Source organism: Sapajus apella, unplaced genomic scaffold, assembly GCF_009761245.1.
Source record: "Sapajus apella isolate SASKATOON/1434 unplaced genomic scaffold, GSC_monkey_1.0 scaffold33, whole genome shotgun sequence".
NCBI classification, from domain to species: domain Eukaryota; kingdom Metazoa; phylum Chordata; class Mammalia; order Primates; family Cebidae; genus Sapajus; species Sapajus apella.
In genome coordinates this window covers 3241477-3249788 of record NW_022436973.1, presented here as the reverse complement: position 1 = coordinate 3249788, position 8312 = coordinate 3241477, and the positions used below count along the sequence as shown (strand labels likewise).

The 8312-nt window shown below is 34.6% G+C and overlaps 1 long non-coding RNA gene across 1 annotated transcript in view; it reads right to left on the bottom strand.

Moving 5' to 3' along the window:
- Positions 1–868: 868 nt before the first annotated feature.
- The window catches only part of LOC116562683, a 58855-nt gene continuing 51411 nt past the window's right edge, over positions 869–8312 (bottom strand). The window contains exon 3 of the long non-coding RNA XR_004274056.1: positions 869–3898. This is a non-coding gene — a long non-coding RNA (uncharacterized LOC116562683). The remainder of the gene's footprint in view (positions 3899–8312) is intronic.

Here is an 8312-nt window from a genome sequence, read left to right as displayed (position 1 = left end):
TATTTTCAGAGATAAGATGAAGCATTTCATAATGAAAAACTGCAAAGTACATCCAGAAGACATAACATTTTCAATCTATATACACACCTAATAACAGAGCTTCAACAATGCCTGAAACCAAAGTTGGTAGAACTTAAAAGACAGACAAATTTATAATTATAGTTAAATATGTTAACATTGCTCACTCAGTAATTAGTAGAACAAGTCAGCAGATAATTATTAGAACAAGTAGTAAAGGTATAGATGACTTTGATAACATTAAAAACCAACTCGACCTAAGTGAAATGTGTTGAATGGTCCACTCGACAAGAGAATATGCATTCTTTTCAGGTGCACAGGGAAGATTATATGGTGTTAGATTATATTATGGGCTATAAAACAAGTATCAATGAATCAAAAAAATCTAAAATTATTCAGATTATCTTCTCTGAAAATAATAAAATTAAATTATAATCAATAATACAAACATTCTGTGTGAAAACATCTCCAAAATTTACAAACTCAACAACACACATCTATACAGACTGTAAAAGAATAAATCACAAAAGAATTATGAAATATTTTGAACTGAAATATAATGGCATCAGAAAATATTAAAACAATTTTGGAAAGAGCTAAATCAGCATGTAGATGGAAATGTGTATTAAGTGCTTATATTAGAAAATAAAAATCATATAAAATGAGTGACCTGAGCTTTCATTTAAATAATCTGTAAAAGAAAAGTAAGTTAAACCTGAAGGAAATAGAAGTAAGAAAGTAATGAGAGGAAGCCAATAAAATAAAAATTAGACAAAACAGAAAAATCAATGAAACTGAAGCTGTTTTTGTAGAAATATAAATAAAATTTACAAACTCTTAAATAGACTATTAGTATTTTTTGAAAAGAAGCAGCATTTCCAATAATTGAATGTAAACAGGGACATCACTACAAATCCACAGAAATTTTAGAGTAAATAAATAAGGGAACATAATAAACAAATTTATGCTAATAAATTTGACAACTTAGCTATAATCAACAGATTCTTTAAAAGATACAGGTTACCAATACTGACTCAAGAAGAAATAGAAAACTTGAATATTCCCATATCAAATTTTAATCAGAGACTTCACCACAAAGAAAACTCCAAGCAAAGAGGACTTTATTGGTGAATTCCAGTAAATATTTATAAAATAAATAACAATTCTACCTAAACTCTTTCAAAAAGAGAGTATGGAGGAAGATTTCCCAAATCATTTCACGAGGCCAGTTTTATGCTGACCCAAAACCAGATAAAATCTTACAAGAAAAGCATACTTTAGACTGATACTCTTTATGAAAAAATACACAAAAATCCTTAATCCTTAGTAAATTATAATCATCTAGATATAAAAGGTAGTGCATTATGAAAAGTAGATTCCAGAGTTTCATGACTGGTTTAACATTTTAAAATGTACTTTATTTCACTATAAGAATAAAGACTAAAAATCTAATTCTGTTTAGAATATAAACACATACTCATATGTATGACAAAATTTAACACGTTTTTATGATAAAAATTTCATAAAACTAGGAATAGAATAAAAACACCTCAATGTTATACAGACTACCCATGAAATATCTACAGATAATGTCATAATCAAGAATGAAAGACTTATACCTATGAAATATCTACAGATAAAATCATAATCAATAATGAAAGAATGAATTCTTATCCTCTAATTTCTGGAATAAGGAAAGATATCAGTTCTCACCACTTCTATTTAATATTGTTACTGAAGTTGAATAAAAGTCATACAGGTTACAAAACAATTAAAGCCTCCCTTAATTTGCAGACAACATAATCATGTGCATACAATGTCCTAAAGAAACTAAAAAGAAAAGTTATTAGAACTAACAAGATCACAAAATACAAGTTCAACATTCAGAAATGAATTTAAATCTATACATCAGAAAGAAACAATTGAAAACTAAAATTTAAAATACAATACCATTTATGCTATCATCTCAAAATATAAAACTCTTAGGACAAACTTAACAAAATATGTACAAGACCTCTAAACCTAAAATTTCAATGAAATGCTGAAAGAAACAAAAAGTCTAAATAAATTGAGAGATATACTATGTCCATGGATTGGAAGACTCAATACTGTTAATGGCAATTCTCTCACAATTGATCTACATTCAACATCATTCCAATTCTGGCAGGCTATTTGTGTAGAAATTGAAAAAATATACACTTTAAAAGAATGAATTTTATTTTTTGTGAGTTACAAACCAATAAAGTTGATTTTTGAAAAAATATATACATATATATACATAACAACAACTACTATGAAAGTAAACCTATTAGGAAGTTAGAATAACCTTTTTTTGGAAGAGAAGATAAAAGGTCATAAAAACATTATGAATTTAAAATTTTATCTAAAATAAACTAAACTTGAAACTAGAAATAATGGATCAACTTGGAATAGCAAAATTGCATTCCCTGCTACCAGGTAGAAGTGAAAGCTAATGAGCTAAGATAATTTCAGTACAAAAAACATCAATTGAAAACTTACATTTTTGCATACCTGAGTATTTTGCCTATGAAATATTATCTCTGGTTCCTTGTTAATGAGGAGAATTGATCACTATGCTAATGGAAGACTTGGTCCCCAAGATTGCTCAAATGACTATGCAAAGAATTGGAGGTTGGAGCCAAGACTAAACTCTGATATTGAATCCTGTGCTTCAAAGGACCTAAAAGAACATTTGTACCTCTGAACTATACCAAATTTCTGATAAAGGATCTGGTAGCCTTCACTAAAACAGACAGGAGCTTTCTGTTTTGAATGGAAGCTCATTCTATTTTCAGCATGCTTTCTGATGGTTTCTTCATAGACTTGCAGAGCTAAGAGATGAGCATATACATCAAACTTTGGCCTGGCCTATGTCAAAGGTAGGGACTCTTACCTTCTTTGATCTTAATAATACTTATAATTTATTTTGCCTGAATTTTGGGAGCACTTTAAGCAGTTACATTGCTGCGTAAGGATAAACTGCACCATATTATCATAAATTCAGGGCTGTATACTTCTACTCATGAACTCTCAAGGTGTTTGTTTTCATCTCTTCTTCTTGACTGACAAGATCATGTTTTTAATATGAATTGTTATACAACATCTTATCTGATTGTTTTATTCCATGCTTGAAGAGATACAGCCTGCACCTTTGAAGGAATATCAGCAGGTAAACATGAGAACATTACTTGAAAGCATGAGACAAGGGCTCAAAGCAACAGGGTGTCTGGGAAACAATAAGCAATCACACAATGAGTATTCTTGGACTCCAAGATAAGAAGTCTTGTGGAACACCTGAACAAATAGATAAGGATTCCTGAAGGAAAGTGCATCACAGATTACTTCAGCAGCTGCATCATCCAGAACTTGAGCAATATTTTCTTATATTCAATCTTCAGAGTGAGCAAAACACAGCTTCCGAGTTCACTCTAAACAAGTCTCAGAAAAAAAGATGATAGGAAAGAGGTGATCTTTGGCAACATAATCACGCTACTCAGCTTGGTGTTGGTGGAGCCTCTTTCAAGATGGTTCATTAATATGGCTGGAAGTTGATTATGACTGTTGGCTGAGAGCTCAGCCAGGGCTGTAGATCAGTGGGCACTGATTCCTCTCCATGTGAGCCTCTCCACAGTTGTGTAGGCTTCATCACAGTATGTTGGCTGGGTTCCAGGAGCCAGCAACCCTCAAAGAACAAAATTAAAATACATGGCAATCTTATGATCTAGCCTCAGAAATTACATGGTATGATTCCTACTGGAGTCTCTTGGTTGAAGCAGTCAGGAAGAGCCACCCAAATTCAAGGAGAACACACACAGACACCACCTCTTGATGGGGGAAGAGTTTAATGTTCCAGAAGAGCCTGTGATATGGAAAATACAGCTGCACCCATCTCTGGAAGATAATCTGCCAGATCAAATAACTTTGAGAACTATTCTCCATTTCTCCACTTCTTTATGCACTCTGTTGTGTGATTTTTTTTTACACATGGAAAGTAATACTGCACACCATTATGCATACATGAATAATGTAATGGAAAAAGTAAAATAATGTCCTCCCTGACCTTGATTACAAAAATATTTTATTTTTCATTTCTGTTACTGGTTTTTTCTCTTACTACTCACATCTTATGTTCATAGTCAAAGGTTTTATAATCATCAGTTCTCATCATGGATGGGATAAAATAAGTGACAACAAGAATACATGTATGTAACATCACTTTACCTACCAATGGCAGATAGTTCTTTCTATGTGAATCCAGATCTTTCCTCCAAATCATCTTTAACATATTTTCCCATAAAATCACAGCCAATCTTTCATGTTTAGCATGTGTAAAAAATGTTTTTTGCCATGCTAGTACAGTTTGAAAATGTAGCTGCCTGGACCAAGGTGTTAAAAGCAGGGGAAAAACTGAACCTAGATGGGGGAAGAAGGGAGTAAAAACTTAAAATAATATGTGGAAACAGAATGAATCACTACATTACCCCCAAATAGTTGGTGAGACAAGAGCCAGGCAGATTCAGTTCAGATTTAAGATGAGATTGGGGATATCTATGAAGATACAATGTGGGAAAATCTAGGTGAGGTATAGTTAGGGAATTTAAGGGCTGTGATGGAAGGATACCAAATTCAGAGTAAGACTATGACCAGAATTCTGCTCAAACAGATGTAGTGCTAGCCTCAAGTATGGATTGATAAGAACCAAGCAGTGGCCAGCACTAGCCTTATAAATGAAGATCACAAGCAGGTCTCCCCTTCACAGGTTCCCATGTAGGTAAAGAGAAGTCCTGAGCAGGGGCCTTCTCCCAGTAGAACAGGTTCTGTCATAGCTATCATGCCAGGTTTATATGATAATATCCAAATTCTTCTAATACCTAGGTAATGCTGACATTAGGCTCTCCCTCTTCTGCACTAGTGTTTTCCAACTGGGTGTGCATGTCAGACTAATCAAGAAAGCATTAAAAGAAAAACGACAGAAGACTGATCTCATTTAGGCCTTTGGTTGCACAAGCCATCAACAAAATTTGAATCAATTGAAGTTAGCATGAAAATAAGGAACATATTCTAAATAACCAAGGGTAAATGAAACAAGGAATATGCAGGATGCTCATTAAGAAAAGCGACATATTGTTGACCAAAATAAATGAAGTTGCAAAAGGACATGTTCAGTCTGACACATTTTGTACAAAAGTTCTAAAAATACAAAACACTATATATGTTGTTATGGACAAATAAGTATGTTGTGAAATTATAGGTTAAAAATGCACAAAATGACAACACACAAAAAGATAGTGCAGCATTTTTTAATGTTAGTTACTATTGAGAGTAGAGGAAAATGCAGGTGGAAGAATGTGCCTGTTTCTGTAACTTTTTAGGTGTCAATTTTAAAATATTTGAAGCATACACAAAAGGCAACATGTCAACATTTGATCACTATGCCTATTTTTAATTTTTCTCGATGAAATTTATTATTTAAATGAAATCAATAAATAGAAGAAGGTAATGATGGAGAAATGAAAATGATGAAGTAAGTTGAGAAGGAAAGTAAGGGAAGGAAGGAGAAGAGATGAAAAAGAGAAAGAAGAATAGAGTAAGAAGGAGGAGGAGGAGAGAGGAGAGAAGAAAGAGGAAAAAAGGAAGAAAAGAAGGAAGTTCCCAAATATTAATAAGAAAAAAAATTTAAAATTCCCCTTGGATCTATGTTGAAAGCTTGACAGACTGTTTATGATTCATTTAGACAAAATAAATACATGAGAATGACCCTAGATGTAAAATAAATAATTAAAAAGGTGAAATCCACCCTGTCAGATGTCAAATCATACTGTACAGCAACAGTAATTCAAACACAGAACAAAAACAAGACTACAAATTATTTAAAGTGTGAGGAAGAATTATTAAATAAATATGGCATAGATGATTGGTTAAATATTTGGGAATTATAGCAAGGCAAATATCCCCTCCTTTACCTCATAAAATTTATCTAATTTGATTTAAATTGATCAAAAATTCAAATATTAAATAAGTCGTAAAAGAATTGACAAAAAAACAAACAAATGCATCTGATTCATCTCAGGGTAGAGGTGCCCTAACTATAAAAGCAAAGGGAGAATCCGTAAAGAAAATGTTAGGACCAGGCGTGGTGGCTCAAGCCTGTATCAAGCCTGTAATCCCGGCACTTTGGGAGGCAGAAGTGGGAGCACCACTTGAGGTCAGGAGTTCAAGGCCACCCTGGCCAATATGGTGAAACTCCATCTCTACTTAAAACACAACAAATTAGCCAGGCATGGTAGCGGGTACCTTAATCCCAGCCACTTGGGAGTCTGAGGCAGGAGGATCACTTGAATGTTGGGGGCGGAGGAGTAGGCTGGCACTGCACTCCAGTCTGGGTGACAGAACAAGAGAAGAAAGAAAGAAAAAGAAAGGAAAGGAAAGGAAAGGAAAGGGAAGGGAAGGGAAGGAAAGGAAGAAAGAAAGAAAGGAAGGAAGGAGAGAGAGAGAGGAAGGAAGGAAGGAAAGAAGGAAGGAAGGAAGGAAGGGAGGAAGGAAGGAAGGAAGGAAGGAAGCAACGGAGGGAAGGAGGGAGGGAGGGAAGAAGGGAGGGAGGGAAGGAGGGAAGATGTTTAGGAGGTTTTAAAAATTGGAACACCCAATTCTGATGTGGGTATTGTGAGACGGATACTTCCTTACAATGCTGGTGAGAATAATTGGTAAAGCCTTTCAGCAACATAGATTAAAACCTTAAATGATAATATTCCCTTCAAGCCAGCGGTTCTACTTCTAAGAATTTAACCTAATAAATAATAACAAATGCATGCAAAGATTTAAGTACATGCATGTTCACTTTATCATTTGCAGTATTCCAAAGTAGTCAATAATTTACAAGCTCAATGATAGAGAACGGAGAAGTACTCTCCATACAACGCTAACTGGCAAAAAGGACACGTAAGAATAACATGGATCTAATCATATAAATAGAATGTATGTAGATTGTGAGTCTCTGGAAATTATTCCTGTTTGATTTATTCTTCTTTACAGATGTATGTATTCTATAATTGACATGTATTTTTTTATTTTAATGAATTGTATTAAATTATGATATATTGGTTTTAAGAGTCAAGAAATACATAAAGAAACATAAACTTACTAAATGCTCTCTTTTGCCCCACTCTCCTATCTTCATTTCCCAGAAGTTTATCAGAGTTTCTTGTGTATACTTTCAAAGACAACTGTCTTTGGATATGAACACATATCTCTGGAAACATCACATAGATACGTGTTCATGTGTATAGTATGTGTATACATATGTATCATACTAAGATACTAACATAAGCTTCCTGTGTGCCAGGGCAGTTTCTTGTTTGGGGAACATGATGATTCACTTATGATGATCCCAGCCAGTGGTTTATGTGAACATAAACGCAGATAATTCTGAGAGGCACTAAAATAAAGGTAGAAAGTTAGAGTCAGGAACTTAAAGTTGGATTTGATCCTTTTTCTCATCAGTGTAGATTTTGTTTGTTTTTTTTTTTAATTCTTTTTTTTAGGTTCAGGGTATACATGCGCAGGTTTGTTAGATGGGTGTATTATTATGTGATGCTGAGGTCTGGGCTTCTAATGAGAATGTGATCTCTTCTAATGATGAAGTATGAGGTTGGAGGTACAGAAGGGCTTCCTGGAGGAGCTGGCCCTTGATATGGACACCAAAAAGGGAGATAGACTCTCCAGGATATATTAATCTCAGGTGGAGACAGAGAAAGGCTATTTCTGACAGATGGAAGAGGCTAAGTTAGGGAAGTTGAGAACAAGATCAGGCCTGCTGGGCCCAGAAATTATAGAAAATGTGAGTGAAAGCTAAGACGGGGAAGGTCATTTCATGGCACATCATAGGGGATCTCGACATGTGATGTGGATTCTGGATACCTGTCTTTTGGTGTTAGGAGGTCTTTGTGGTTTTCAGCAGGACGGTGCTGCTGCTGACAGAGACAAAGACAGATTGTAGAGGGTGACCAGAAGGCAGGGAGGTAAGTCAGCTAGCTTAATTATTAAAGAGACGAGGAAGGCCAGAACTAGGGTATTTTTAGTGTAAAGGGAGAAAGGGAGAGCAATTCAGAGAGATCATGGAATGGAGGGCAATACAGCAGGGTTAGAAAGCTAAGCTGTGCCTGGGACATCTGATTCCCAGGGGAGATGGTCAGGAAGGATGGAAATGATAAGAAAGAGGGCTTCCCCCTTCTTGCATTTCAAACACATGTTCCATGTAATTCAAACTGGTTTTT